Raw genomic sequence first — 14,347 nt, forward strand, 5'->3', positions numbered from 1 at the left:
TCATTAGGATGCGGTTATAAAGATCTGGAAATTATGGAAATTTGCAGCCGTATACTTATCATCAAGATTATTTACAGTGTATAGTTCTGTATTTTTATTTCTTATCAGTCTTAAATGATATCGATTAGTGATCTGCAAATGTGTATTTAGATGAAGTTTTGCTTTTTAAGTTCATCCATGTTGATGTTTATCCTGAAAAAACGTAATTTTTCAAATGCCTTTTTAAAAGTAATTCTGCTTCAGTTAAAGCCTCGAATATACGCAAAGAATTTGTAACCGTGGCGACGAAAATTTGCCCTCTTATTTTTATACTCCTGTCGTCATAGAAATCTGAAAAATCAGAACAACATCAACTTCGTTCAAGTGAGGATATTAAGCAATTCTAATTGCTAAAAAAAAAAAAAAAAAAAAGGAGGAAAAAACACACACTCAGACACTATTTATTGTTGTGAAATGGTTTGCATTGATCGGGTGATTTTAAATAAGTGCATCTATAGTACATTCTTCACCAGAAGCAGATAACATCTTCCAGGAAATAAAGTTAATAGGACTTTTTCCCTACCAGGATGACCCCCTAAAAAATACCGCCTTTTTTTAGGGAGCTTGGGAAAACGTCATATTATCTTCATTTTTCGAAGACTTTACCCTTTTCTGGTGTCTATCCACTACAGGTACACATACCTTACAAGCTTGAATCAATACCTAAAATCTGGTTTTTAAAAACTCTTTAAAATTCTTTGGCTTTCATTTCCGCATCTATTCAAATTCTTTAAAAAATCCTATTATTATTGAAGCCATACAAAGAAACCATTTCACAACATTGGACTAAAACGGAGGAAAAAAAAAAGTAGTTTACAGTCAAATATCATCATAAAATATTTATAAATATAATAAAAATACTGTACTGTTCAAGTAACTAATTTTTATTTGTTATAGAATAGCAAAAAACAGGCATTTTTAAAAAGTAAAAATAGTACGCATTCACCAAATGCTGTTTTTTTATTATTATTATTATTTTTAATTTGTTTATATCATCACCAATGCTGCCATTAACAAGTTATCAATTGATTTTATATCATCTTCTGTGTGTGTATTTTTGCTTATTCACAACAGCTGCTTTTCAATTTTGTTCTCATAGTACTTCAGAGAAATAAATTGGGCACTTTGCCAAATGAGAACATGCGGCGTTTAAGGGTTAAAGCTCTTGAAAATCGGCTATTACGGGAGTCGTATGGAATCATTAAAGTTTTAAGCCAAACTTGTTGCCACGACGCAGTTTTAAATCGACGTTGAGTTTGAATAAAACAGAATCTTGTTTTGCATTACATTAAAGTGCAAATTCGGAATGTTTGAGTTAAATATTACGGAAAAAGAGGTTTTAGAATGGGCAATTACGTTTTAGATATTAAGGATTTTCAAAAACAAATAATAAAAGTTACAGCTTATAATCGATAGAAGAAAATGGATAATTTTAGCAAAATACATTTCATTCTAGAGGATAAATTACTTTATCCAACAATTTATCAATGTATTTGTTCGTCAGTTTTCCTCTGTGTCATTGAAAGATTTCGATATTAATACAACATTCGTTATTAGAATAATTTTTTTCCGTTCAAATTTGTTAATTTAGCTAATGAAATATTCATGCCTGAGCAAAATAATTGTACAATTTTTTGTCTTGATTCTGATCACTGAACTGTTTTGTTGTTACTAACATAGCTTGTTGTCGGTTAGAATTCATGACACCTATTATGTTTTTCTCGATTTCGATGGAAACCATTTTTTAAAGTATTAAAGAAATAGAATCAGTAAAAAAATAAATTAGGTGGCAACACGAACTTTTTTGTTTTTTTATTGGTGTGTTGAACAAATCTTTCTTAATTTAGATCTTTAACATTGCCCAAATATGTTTTTTATTGTTTTTTTTTTAAATTGGTTTTTGTTCTTAAAATGTTGAAAATCTCCTTTTGTACTATGACTCTACACATTGCCCAAATGTTTTCTTTCTTTCTTTCTTTTTTTTTTAAATCAATGATCTAACAATTGCAAAAAGTCCTTTTTTTTCGTCTTTAACATTACTCTTAAAAGAAAGAAAAATCGGGTATGCTTAAAACTAAAAAGTAGCTTCTTATATTAATGTCCTCACACTGCTCAGTTCATTATTATTATTATTATTTAGGGTTTTTAAAATTCTTTTTATTTTTGTCCGTAACGTTGCCCATTGGTAGTTCTGTAAAATATTTAAAAGTTCTTGCATAAGTGATGTCTTGAAAAACTAGTCAAGTCTGCTTGTAAATGCATAAAATAGATACCTTTATTTAAACTAATAAATATTATGTTTTAGCAGCAATTTAAAAGCTATTATGTCGTTTAATTACAATTTTTGGTTTACCAAAAATGTGGCTACTAGAAAAAACAAGTGGTGACTAACACTTTCGTTCTACTTGCTGGCCACTGGCGGCTAGAAATTTTTTCCCTATCTTCACGGAACCACAACGCTGCCTTTTGAAAGGGGTTCGCTCGAAAGAAATCCAAACCAGCGGCCACACCGTGGACAGGGGGAGGGGAGCCAAGGTGTAGATGGAACTGGCTGCAAGAAATCCCTCCTGGGCGCGAGACGAGATAACCGGGATCGATGTTTGGAGCGGGCCACTCGCAGGGGGGAGGAGCTCAGGCCGGCCCCGCGGAAGAAAACGCGGGAAATGCGACCTGTTTTCTATACTCTGTGTGCGGTGGTGTCTATTTCTCTCCCCCCCCCCCTCCATTTATTGTATACCACAATATAATCTTTTTTTTTTTTCTCTCAGGGGAGCGAAAAAAAAAATCGTTTTCTCCTTGCGCACTGTCGTATCGTCCAATTCTAGTTTCGTCAGTACATCACCGGTGTACTGGATATAAACCATACGCAATTTTCATTCGAACTTTGAATCGCACAATTCTGAAGCTTTTGTTTTATCTGAAAATGAATATTATATTTAAGTTAATTTTGTGTTCAGGATAATTTTCTTAGAATCTTATATTCATATTCACCCAGCTTAGTGAGCACTTCGGAAACGCCTATTGAGCCAATCTGATTGGTTGAGAAAGGTTTCTATCGACGGTACGGAAGTCTGATAGGGGTTCTACTCGGTTGGTGAATATGACCGTTGTTGAGGATCAGTTGTAAAATATTGAAAATAATTCTGATACCACTTGTATGATTAAAGTGAAAAACCAACGTAAATAAAGCACAAATTTTTAAGAAAAAATTGCTTTATTTACGTTAGTTTTTCACTTTAATCATATTGCAGCACAAAGCTTATATAATAATTTTTCATTTACCACTTGTAGTTCAACTCTCGATTTCGATGTTGTGCCGACACAAACGTTTCTTTTATATTAGCAAAATATATTGAAGTGAATTGCGACGTCTTAAATATGAAAATGAAAAAATAACTTAAAATTTCGTGAGATTTTTGCAGTAAAGCTACGATAGAAAAACCTTCCACAACTGGACTCGTTAATTTCCAACATTTACGTTTTTTAAAAAAAATCTACTTCAGAATATTCCGTATTACTTTTTAAACTTTATAATAACTAATGAAATTTTACCAAACACGGATGAAGTCGCAAAAATTACGTATCTGTAAAATGAAGTCATAATAACTAGTACAATAAAATTATATAAGAGTAATTGTGAATCAATAATATGAGGACTTAAACATAAGTCTTTGTTCATGTTCATGTTTTGTAATATTGAAAACTTTTCGACACAATGGGGTCGTGGGTCGTTTCCGAAATTTTAAAGGTATTTTTTTTTTTCTGAAAGAGAATGAGAGGAAATGATAATTATTGTAACCTGGAAACGCGGTAGACAGCAAGCGTAAACTTTCAGCGCGCCAAAGTACATCACTTGTGACGTCATACAGACCACGCCTTGTTTGAAAAATCAGACATTTTAAAAAATTAAAGAATCAACGTTGGTAAAAGGGTCCTTGCTATTTTATTTATTTTATTTATTTATTTATTTATTTATTTATTTCCTCATTCTGTCAACTCAGTGACTAAAAGTAGTACTTTTGACTGAAGGAAACACCTCATTTTAAATTCTGGATCCTGTGATTTCCTTTTAAGTACGACCCTATGTTGAACAAGAACCAGTGGTTATTGCGCCATTGAAATTTTTACGGGGGTGTTTTAAGGGTTATTTTTCCCTTTGGGGGGAGGGATCTTAATGGTATTTTGGGGGTTGGGGGGTGAGCACCACTGCTAAAGAAATAATAAGGTATTTATATAGTTGGGTAGGACTTGGGTGTTTTTTCCGATTAAGAATAAGTTCTGCCTTACAATGTTTTAAAGTGGCAGCCATGACAATTGTAAACAACCTTCAGACGTTATCAACATATCATTTTTATTACAAAAATAAAATAAAATCGGCAAGTACCAGTTGCATTAATCCTTTATAAATATTTCACCAATGTTATATTTTAATCAGCTGTTTTTAATATAGCAGAATTATCAGTATTCATCTTAAAATATAATAATAAAGAATATGTTTTAGTTTGGTGCTTGAAAACTGATGTGTAAAAAATGTGGTATTGTTTTCATGCTCCATTAATTAAAACTTTAGAATGAAATTCGGAAACCACTAGGCTATTGTGGGAATTAATATATGTATATAAGAGATGAAACATTTCTGGAAATTTTGAAGTTCTTTTCTGAAAAAAATGGAAAAATTGGATATTTTACGAACTAAAATGTATTAAATATTAGCAATATTTTCTTAAAAGACAGTATTGATGAAACCATAAATGATACACGCTATCCGTCTTGTTATATTTTCTTTTAAACATAAATTTACATAAAAATTTTACTGTTAAAAAATAATATAATAGTTTAAAAAACTAAAAAAATACACTTTTGTAGCAATTGTAATACACTTTTGTAGCAAAAAAGTAAAAAAAAAAAAAGAAATTTGGATGTTAAGTATGATAAAATAATTGACCAAACAAGAAATTTTAATGTAAAAAAAATGGGTGCTGTCGATTTACATTTTTGCAATTACAACAAATGGGAGAATTTTCAGCAGGGTTGACTTTCTGCCGGCAGAAACTGTTTTCTGCCCTGCCGTTGGCAGAAACTGGTTATAACCGGTAAAAACCGGCAGAAACTGGCAAAAATTAAAAAGCATCTTTATTAATACAAGTAATTACAAAATGATATTAACTGATAAATTTAAGTAAACTAAAAAGTGTAATTCCATTTCATCATTGTAAAAAATAAAACTCATTGCCTTTGATTTAGTTTGATCAGAAAGAGAACTATTTAACTGCAGCAGATGCTTGTAATATTTGGATTAATCTAAAGGACGAGAATCTTAGGGCACTTAAGAAAAAGAAGTGACATGCAGATTTAAACTGGCAGTTACTGGTTGTCATTTGCTATCTTATATGCATCATCTAAAATGCTTGGGATTAAAATTATCACGTGCTCAAGAAGAAAATGCCAGAATTTTACCGCCGATAGTAGCCACGATTTTATACCTAATATCACAGCTTTATAAAACAAATTAACCCTATTTCCCAAAAAAAATATTTCCAGTCAAGTTTTAAAATCACCCCAGTTACTACATAAAGGACCAGTCTAAAAAATATATACAATTGATGAAAGTTTCATGAATCTTTGCTGGATCCTTGATGGCATTGCTATCTAGTTCTTCTGTTGCAAGAGTATTCTGTATAAGATTATTCTATTGCAAGAGTATTTCTCCTCTATTCATATTAAATTAAGAAATCATTTACATTTTCAATCCACCTATTCTTAGAGACAGCTGCAGAGTGCAACTAGTATGTTGTGGCCATCACGAAACTTTCTTCTATATTTTTCTTTTTTTTTTTCTGATCCCTCCCCATGCTTGACGAGGAAGCAATATTCCCAACAAAGACGAAATTACACATGCAAAAACTTGACCACCATCCCAATGTCTGAATTATTGCAAAAGCAAAGCAAAGAACGAAAATTGAAAGTTATTTTAAAAGCCTTGCTTGAATTAATTACAAATATTTTATTTGTTAACAAACATAAGATGGCAACAGTTAAAAATTTTAAATCATTGAGATAATATTTCCGATCATTTCCATACAATTAAAATCACGAGAAATACGCAGACGAAAATCTATTACGATTTATCTTTCTTATTGTTGCATTAATAAAAATATTTTTATTCGCTAAAAAATAATGATAATAAAAATAAATCAGCACCTATTGGCGCGATTGGCGCCAAAATTGAACCAAAGCCTGTTTATATATGGATTCACATATATTCCAAATTTCAACCAGAACGTAGCATTACTTCTTGAGATAGGGCACTCACAATAGAAAAAAAGAACGTGCGATTGCGCTACCCCCTTTTTAGCTGTTGACACCAAAATAAAATCAGCTTTTATACCCACTAAGGGCTACTTGCCGATAAATTTTTCTTTCATTCCGTTCATTATTTCTCGAGATACAGCAGTCACAATTGACGACAAAAAACGTTCTATAGCTCAACCCCCCTTTGAGTTATTGACACCAAAATTAAATCACCACCTGTTCCTGTTACTGGCAACATATGGACCAAATTTTGTTTGATTCCGCCAGTTACTTCCTGAGGAATAGCAATCACGCGTAACTCAAAAAACGTCCCATTGCTCCACCCACCTTGGAGGAATTCGCGCCAAAAACCAATGGGCACAAGTTCACATAGGGGCACATATGTGTACCAAGTTTCGTTCGATTTCATGCGGTAGTTTTTGCTGTAGAGCGGCCACAAAAAACTGGTCACACACAGACGTGACACACATACACACACACAGACAGACAGACATTTTCCAAAAATAGTCGAAATGGACTCAGCACACCTCAAAACGTTCGAATCCTTCGAAATTCGAAAATTTGCACGAATCCAATACTTTCTTCTATATATAATATATAGAAGAAAGTAAACTAGTATGTTGTGGCCATCACGAAACTTTCTTCTATATTTTTCTTTTTTTTTTTCTGATCCCTCCCCATGCTTGACGAGGAAGCAATATTCCCAACAAAAACAAAATTACACATGCAAAAACTTGACGACCATCCCAATGTCTGAATTATTGCAAAAGTAAAGCAAAGAGCGAAAATTGAAAGTTATTTTAAAAGCCTTGCTTGAATTAATTACAAATATTTTATTTGTTAACAAACATAAGATGGCAACAGTTAAAAATTTTAAATCATTGAGATAATATTTCCGATCATTTCCATACAATTAAAATCACGAGAAATACGCAGACGACAATCTATTACGATTTATCTTTCTTATTGTTGCATTAATAAAGCTATTTTTATTCGCAAAAAAAAAAAAAAAAAAAATCAACACCTCTTGGAGCGATTGGCGTCAAAATTGAACCAAAGCCTGTTTACATATGGATTCACATATATTCCAAATTTCAACCAGAACGTAGCATTACTTCTTGAGATAGGGCACTCACAATGGAAAAAAAGAACGGGCGATTGCGCTACCCTCTTTTTAGCTGTTGACACCAAAATAAAATCAGCTCTTATACCCACTAAGGACTACTTGCCGATAAATTTTTCTTTCATTCCGTTCATTATTTCTCGACATACAGCAGTCACAATTGACGACAAAAAACGTTCTATAGCTCAACCCCCGTTTGAGTTATTGACACCAAAATTGAATCAGCACCTGTTCCTGTTAATGGCAACATATGGACCAAATTTTGTTTGATTCCGCCAATTACTTCCTGAGGAATAGCAAGCACGCGTAACTCAAAAAACGTCCCATTGCTCCACCCCCCTTGGAGGAATTCGCGCCAAAAACCAATGGGCACAAGTTCACATAGGGGCACATATGTGTACCAAATTTCGTTCGATTTCATGCGGTAGTTTTTGCTGTAGAGCGGCCACAAAAAACTGGTCACACACAGACGTGACATACACACATACATACACACACACAGACAGACAGACATTTTCAAAAAATAGTCGAAATGGACTCAGCACACTTCAAAACGTTCGAATCCGTCAAAATTCGAAATTCGAAAATTTGCACGAATCCAATACTTTCTTCTATATATTAGATATAGAAGAAAGTAAAAACATAATGTTTGATTTTTAATGATACTGTAATTAAATTGTGGTTTGGCTAACATTTCATTATTTTCCCGTGCTAAATGCCTATTGGGTATCAAAGATTTCTTTTATGTCTTTTTTTGAGTTTTTGCTAGTTTCTGCCACAAATGTGGCAGAAAGGGGTTTTTGCCGTGCCGGTTTTAACCGGTTTCTACCAGTGGTTTTAACCACCTCGGCAGAAACTTGCCAACCCTGATTTTCAGTCAACTGATATGAAGCCCCCTTCCCCACCCCCATGCTTTTTTTTACATTGAAGTTAATTGTTTAGTCAATTATTTTATCATACTTAACATACAAAAATGTTTTTTACTTTTTAGTTCATATTGCTACCAAAGCTTTTTTTAGCTTTTTAGACTATTATTTTATTATTATTATTATTTTTTTTTTTTAGATTTACTCGTTTTACGAAAAAATATTCATTTTAACATATTTCGAGATTTTCTATATTCATGAAATCCTTCCCCCCCCCCCCCCAAAAAAAAAAAAAAACGATTAAAGGGCTTGGGCAACATTTGAAACGAGAATCTCTTGAACTCTAAAAAGAGTAATGATACTCCTTAAGGTGTAAACAGTCAAGCATCACCGAACAGGCAATGGCTTCGTTCACTCGTAGTAGCAATTTTCGCCGATTTTCTAGTCATTGTTATATTACTTTAAAAATTTGAGATACATTTCAATACAATCATTGTTCGACAAAGACCGTGATCAACAATGAATTTTCATTTGAAGGCTTACCTACATTTTGTCATGAAATTAGTTAAAAGCACTTATAATTCAGGTTCTAATTACCTTGGAACATTGGAACAAATTTTATCTGAAGCAGAAAAGTCAGGGGCTTCTATCGATATGTAATTCGAATTTTTGCAAGCATTTTTCGCCCGCATGTCAGTGGAGTTATGCAGAAATATTGATTAAAAGTTCAATAAACTAATAATTAATTGCTAATTAATTAATTAATTTGTCTATAGAATATTGCATTGTCATCGGGTCTGAGGTCGTATGCCAAATTTCAAAAGAATCCGATCGCAGGAAGTGGGCGAAATTTAATTTGCAAAATTCCGTTATTAGATACATACAGCTAATAAAAGCGTGTTAAATAGACAGTAGGGCGATTCTTGAAAAAATGTCTCGTGCGTAACGCTAATTTTTTATTTTATTCGAGTAACTATTAATTAAATAGGGGACTAACGGTTATGCATTGATAGTAGAGACGTACCGAGTAGCACTTTGGCCAAGTACAGAGTATTCGTCCTTTCACTATTCTGCTTAGTACCGAGTGCCCGAGTACCGAGTACCAGAGTACCGAGTACCAATTGTGTTTTAAGAAGAACCACGACACACACACGATGAATTTTGAACTTATTGGAATAGTAGTATAGACCTCCATGTCTATATAATAGTTTTTAAAACAAAATTCCAGCTGAAATTTACTTACGTATTATTTAAAAAATTTTGTTTGTGCCAAAATTTTACAAAAAAGTTAATTTTAAACTTAAAAATAAACAAACAAATAAAAGGTATGATGAAATTAAAACAAATTATATCAATATATTATAGTTCTAGTCTGCCAAACACAATTTTTAAAAACAAATAAAACAACGTTAAAAGCATACATAAAAATTCCATATTTTCTATACTTACCTTTTTTGCCCCATTTTTAATAAATATGTTTTATTAACTCTGGGGACATTAAAATAGATTTACTCCATTGAAGCATAACCAACTTTATTATTCTCAAAATTTAAATGTGACTTATAAATTTGAATTGTAAATGATTGCAGTATATTATATGCTTGCACTTTTTTTATTAATTGTAAAATCTGTCTTGAACAATATTTAATTTTTACAACTACTCGGTATTGGCCGAGTATCTGATCACAATTTGGCCGAGTACCGAGTACTCGGTACGTCTCTAATTGCTTAGATTAAAGCATGTACTATTCCCCAACAGCATTATTTTTTGAAGGCTTTGGTTAGCTGGAAAAAATAAAAAAAAACTTAGCGTTACTCACGGGACATTTTTTAAGAATCGCCCTGTAGCTTTTTTTGTTTAAAGCTCCAAAAATTATTTAAATTAGACAAATCATCAATCAGTCTTCAATTTTGAATTAAATGTGACTTTTGTAAATATTTGAATCTTTTGGCAGATTTAAACACTTTGCATTTATAATATAATATCTAACTGCAAGGGTAGAGAAAGGTTATCAAGGAAAAAACTTACACCTCCGTTGATACTATTTGCAGAGCGATAAAATTGTTGGTTAAATTATAAATGCATCAATTGTTTGTTGCTTGCGCCCCATATATTTTTTTTTTTCCCTTTTAAAGCTCACAAGTATTTTAGCTATTAAAATCTCGCAATTCCAGACAATCTGTAAGAAATTCCAAAACTGTATGGTGTTTTAAATCTACATGAAGTTTAGAGAAATTATTTTGTACTTTTCAGTTTATTTTAAAAACATGGTGCATTAAAACTTTTTTATATCATTAATTATATAATGTTCTAACATCGGAAAAAGTATTAATTTTGTGGTCTTAGTCCTTTTCTGTGTTCGCGAATTATATTAAGAATCCCCTTCAGAATCTAAAATAGCCCGAATCGGGCGTCGTACATATATTATTTTTCAAAGCAAAATTCATATCTTTTATATCATTTTAAAGATTTTTCCCTCGCAAACAACAAGAAACAAATAATTTGCATATGTAACGTTAAAAAAAATGAAAAACGGATGACCGCGTTTGGTTAAATAGTAAACTTCTGCTTTCTTCATTAAAGGAAGAGCCGTAAAGCTTCGTCGTTAGAGCTTTAGGTTTTCAACCGAACTATTCAAGGTTCGAGTCCGAACTCCGACGGTCTGGTCTGTCTTCATAGCGATTGTAGTATCACACTTAAGATGTTAAAATTAATGCAGCAGTAGTGCTTTCCATTTTTTAAAATCTACGTGGCATTTTCAAATCAAGAACTATGGATATAACAACTGAGGTGAAAAACAAAATAATGTTAGTGTAAAAAGAAACTTTTAATTAATTCATCTCCAGCCCCCACCTGTGTTATTAGATATGTTACACCCCCCCCCCCCCCTTTTTTTCAAGTGAATGATAATTTTTATGTTTTAGTAGCAATTAAAAGGTGTTTTATTGTTTATTTTACTTTTAAAGTGGTGACTAGAAAAAAGTAGCGACTAATTCATTTGCATCTGCTTGCCACTTGCGACCAAAAAATAAGCCCATTCTCGGTCCCTCTCAGTCACAATGTCTATTTTAATCTCACTGATAAGTTTTTCTTAAATTATCGAATGATAGCTGCCGTATTTTTTCGCTTGGTGTTTAAGGAACTCTAAAAATTAGTTTGAAATTTTCATATTAAAGATATGAACGTACACACACACACAAATACCTGGGGGAAAACCCCCTATTTAGTGTACACAAAAGTATCACGTTCGTTAAAATAGTGTCGATATAAATATGAAGTACCGAATATGAAAAGGTTCATTTTACATTGTCGAACTCAAGCGTTGCTTTGAAACGTATAACAATCCACCAACTCTATTCTCACCTAGCTCGCCAGGCGACCTCGCTACCGTAACCCAGCCGATGAGCGATCCTATCTTTTTAACGAAAACGTTTAAACGAAAATCCCGCTCTCCCTCCCCCAGCAAAAAAAGAACGTAACTAAAAAACAGAGTAAATCTAGAACGAAAGGGAAATCCAGCTCTCCCATTCCCGTATTGTATTAGAAACGATATACAGTGAAGCACCGTTTATACGTTTCTCTTCTGTACGTTTTTGCCGTTTATACGTTTTTTAAATTGGTCCCTGGATAGTCCAATACATATTAACGTATACCTATTATACTTTTTTTTTTATTATAGTCCCTTCAAAAATTTATAAGCGAAGCTTCACTAATTATAATGCGGCGAATATGAGTCGAAACCATTATAATAGTACTTATTAGTTTAGAAATCACAACATCCTTGGTGTATGGGCTGATGTGATGTTCAACTTATAAGTGTATTTTTTTCGTCTCCTGAAAAGTGACGGTCTTCACATTTGATACTATACATTTGGCAACGAGGATATAATTTCGGCTGTTTAGCTAAGGGACTGTGTTATGTATTACTTTATTGAATCATCGTTCGCTTTGGATTGAATGATTGTGTGGACTTACCTTGGCAGTGAAAATGTTCCTTTTTGGTGTAGAAGACAAAAGAAGGCAACGATGGGCACCTGCAATATCACAGGTGGTTTCGAAAAGAGGACAAATATATAGCACTCGCGAATATTTGGCCGCGACAGCACCAATGTGGTGGGGAAGAAAATAAATGAAAAATAAAAAACTATAAAATTAATCCTTGGATATCTGGAGCCACGTGTTCCCGCGGGTGTCGCTCCTACTCCTCGGTATTCCGAATCCTGGAGCCATTCCGATGATTAAGCTTCGTTATAAGCGGGAGAAAGGAACGTAATAAAGGTGATCGGTGTAAGTGCACTCTTGACTTGAAAACTACCCACTACAGAGCGAAGTTAATCCGCCTCCGGTTTTCTTCAACCGGTCACCTCACCGCTTTTCGGAATGATTTTGCTCTCGGTCTTCCCTGAGTCTTGGAGGACGTTGGTGACGTCACGGACCTCTGATTGGCTGAGGGCGCCGGGTAGAGGCGATCCCGACGCGGGGGGAAGAGAAGAAGGCCCGATTCGGGAAAATCGTTCGGGGTAGGTGAGGAGCGATTGTGGGGGCGTTGTGGATACCCCTCCCCCCCCCCCCTCCTCAGCTTTCGACAGTTGGTGTTTATGCTAAACTGCGATGTGCATTTCAGTCCGATTTAATTTTGGAAAGATCTGACCGATCGATTGAAATATTTGAAATTTCTTAAATTGATATGGTACTTGAACAGGTGCCGGCATCACTCTAAAATTGGTTCAAGTACCTTCCCGTAAAAATTTAGAGCTATTATTATAGAAAGTTAAATTTTCCAATATTATTCGTCCAACTTTATATATTTACTGTAAGTTACACTGGAGAAGTAGCAGAAATTTCTTGGTGGGTTTAATTGATGCCATGTTCTCTCAGGTGTTTTGCGGAGTTTCGGGGATTCGGAGATGTTTTGCCGCAAAACATCTGTGAGATTATGTCGCAGAATTCTATGGTGGGAATTCTACTACATGGATGGTGTTCTACCAGTGGCGCAGGAATATATGAAAGGGGTGTTTTGATTTAAAAAAAAAAAACCTTCAGAAGGTTTTTTTTATCAAAAAATCTCATTCAGAAGATATTTTTGATCAAAAAATCACTTTCAGAAGGTATGTTTTATTAAAAAACCCCTAGGTATTTTTAATCAAAAAAAAAAAAAAAAAAAACCCCTCCAGGAGGTATTTCTGACTGCGTTAGTGCCAGATGTTTATGACCCTTAAGACTTTTAGGTAACTGTGCATTACAAGCATTTACCCATATGTAACATAATGTTGAAAATAAAAGGAGAATAAGCCCACTTTCGGACAACTCTGTATGATTATTTATTGTATTTAGGTGTATCAGAAAGTAAAGTAACAAGAACTCTGACGGGTGTTCAGATTCTCTGTGCGTTTAAAAGTACGGTTGAAAATAAGGAAGATGATCAGCTTTCTAACGGTACCGGTGGATGGATCGGTGCTAATTGCTCTACTAACAGAACAGAAGTTAGAAGATGGCTGCGTTAACAGAAACATGTACCGCCAATGAAACAAGGAGTGTGATAAGGTTTTTTGAGTTGTGAGGTATTGGACTACTCTCCTTACTCTCCCGACCTTGCACCAAGGGATATCCATCTCTTTGGACATTTGAAGAAACACTTCGAGGTCCGGTATGGAAGAAATCAGTGTTAAGAATGTGGAACAACATCAAGATGGCTTTCTGAACCACAGTATCGGTTCTGAACTGCTGACTTCCCAAGAGTTTCTTTAGGTCCAAAGAGGTGGAAGTCACTTGGTGCGAGGTCGGGACTGTACGGAGGGTGTTTCAATACCTCCCAACGCAAAAACCTTATCACATATCTTGTTTCATTGGTATGACATGTTTCCGTCAACGGAACTATCTTCTACATTTTGTCCTGTTCAGTGCTATTCACTTATCGGCCGGCCGTCCCGTCCATCCCGGTTTTTTTTTGATGTGATGGACTGCCGACGAAAACAGAGTAGCATTCACATACGGTTGCCGTGCGTC

General features: G+C 33.9%; 2 protein-coding genes across 2 annotated transcripts in view; one reads left to right on the forward strand and one right to left on the reverse strand.

Annotated features, from left to right (window-relative positions):
- LOC129227673 (uncharacterized) overlaps window positions 1-12,719 on the reverse strand; it is a 112,264-nt gene extending 99,545 nt beyond the window's left edge. The window contains exon 1 of the mRNA XM_054862265.1: window positions 12,317-12,719. The gene's annotated coding sequence lies outside the window, so the exon portion shown is untranslated. The remainder of the gene's footprint in view (window positions 1-12,316) is intronic.
- LOC129227937 (midasin-like) overlaps window positions 1-14,347 on the forward strand; it is a 260,168-nt gene that overhangs the window by 183,865 nt on the left and 61,956 nt on the right. The gene's annotated exons all lie outside the window — the stretch shown is intronic.

The sequence above is a fragment of the Uloborus diversus genome, chromosome 8 (genome assembly GCF_026930045.1).
Source record: "Uloborus diversus isolate 005 chromosome 8, Udiv.v.3.1, whole genome shotgun sequence".
Lineage (NCBI taxonomy): Eukaryota > Metazoa > Arthropoda > Arachnida > Araneae > Uloboridae > Uloborus > Uloborus diversus.